Source organism: Convolutriloba macropyga, unplaced genomic scaffold (assembly GCF_964194025.1).
Source record: "Convolutriloba macropyga unplaced genomic scaffold, txConMacr16.3 SCAFFOLD_4678, whole genome shotgun sequence".
Taxonomy (NCBI): domain Eukaryota; kingdom Metazoa; phylum Xenacoelomorpha; order Acoela; family Convolutidae; genus Convolutriloba; species Convolutriloba macropyga.
The window spans coordinates 7,501-9,126 of NW_027453205.1; positions in this window are offsets into that span (position 1 = coordinate 7,501).

The window sequence follows — 1,626 nt, forward strand, 5'->3', positions numbered from 1 at the left end:
AGCTTGAGTTAGCTTGAGTTAGCTTGAGTTAGCTTGAGTTAGCTTGAGTTAGCTTGTCTTAGCTTTAGCTAGCTTGAGTTAGCTTGAACTAGCTTTAGCTACCTTGAGTTAGCTTGAGTTAGCTCGGGTTAGCTTGAGTTAGCTTGAGTTAGCTTGAGTTAGCTTTAGCTAGCTTGAGTTAGCTTGAGTTAGCTTGAGTTAGCTTGAGTTAGCTTGAATTAGCTTGAGTTAGCTTGAGTTAGCTTTAGCTAGCTTGGGTTAGCTTGAGCTAGCTTGAGTTAGCTCGGGTTAGCTTGAGTTAGCTTGAGTTAGCTTTAGCTAGCTTGAGTTAGCTTGAGTTAGCTTGAGTTAGCTTGAGTTAGCTTTAGCTAGCTTGAGTTAGCTTGAACTAGCTTGAGTTAGCTTGAGCTAGCTTGAGTTAGCTTGAGTTAGCTTGAGTTAGCTTTAGCTAGCTTGAGTTAGCTTGAACTAGCTTTAGTTAGCTTGAGTTAGCTTGAGTTAGCTTGAGTTAGCTTGAGTTAGCTTGTCTTAGCTTTAGCTAGCTTGAGTTAGCTTGAACTAGCTTTAGCTACCTTGAGTTAGCTTGAGTTAGCTCGGGTTAGCTTGAGTTAGCTTGAGTTAGCTTGAGTTAGCTTTAGCTAGCTTGAGTTAGCTTGAGTTAGCTTGAGTTAGCTTGAACTAGCTTGAGTTAGCTTGAGTTAGCTTGAGTTAGCTTGAGTTAGCTTGAGTTAGCTTGAGTTAGCTTGTCTTAGCTTTAGCTAGCTTGAGTTAGCTTGAACTAGCTTTAGCTACCTTGAGTTAGCTTGAGTTAGCTCGGGTTAGCTTGAGTTAGCTTGAGTTAGCTTGAGTTAGCTTTAGCTAGCTTGAGTTAGCTTGAGTTAGCTTGAGTTAGCTTGAGTTAGCTTGAATTAGCTTGAGTTAGCTTGAGTTAGCTTTAGCTAGCTTGGGTTAGCTTGAGCTAGCTTGAGTTAGCTCGGGTTAGCTTGAGTTAGCTTGAGTTAGCTTTAGCTAGCTTGAGTTAGCTTGAGTTAGCTTGAGTTAGCTTGAGTTAGCTTTAGCTAGCTTGAGTTAGCTTGAACTAGCTTGAGTTAGCTTGAGCTAGCTTGAGTTAGCTTGAGTTAGCTTGAGTTAGCTTTAGCTAGCTTGAGTTAGCTTGAACTAGCTTGAGTTAGCTTGAGTTAGCTTGAGTTAGCTTGTCTTAGCTTTAGCTAGCTTGAGCTAGCTTGAACTAGCTTTAGCTACCTTGAGTTAGCTTGAGTTAGCTCGGGTTAGCTTGAGTTAGCTTGAGTTAGCTTGAGTTAGCTTTAGCTAGCTTGAGTTAGCTTGAGTTAGCTTGAGTTAGCTTGAACTAGCTTGAGTTAGCTTGAGTTAGCTTGAGTTAGCTTGAGTTAGCTTGAGTTAGCTTGTCTTAGCTTTAGCTAGCTTGAGTTAGCTTGAACTAGCTTTAGCTACCTTGAGTTAGCTTGAGTTAGCTCGGGTTAGCTTGAGTTAGCTTGAGTTAGCTTGAGTTAGCTTTAGCTAGCTTGAGTTAGCTTGAGTTAGCTTGAGTTAGCTTGAGTTAGCTTGAATTAGCTTGAGTTAGCTTGAGTTAGCTTTAGCTAGCTTGGGTTAGCTTGAGCTAGCTTG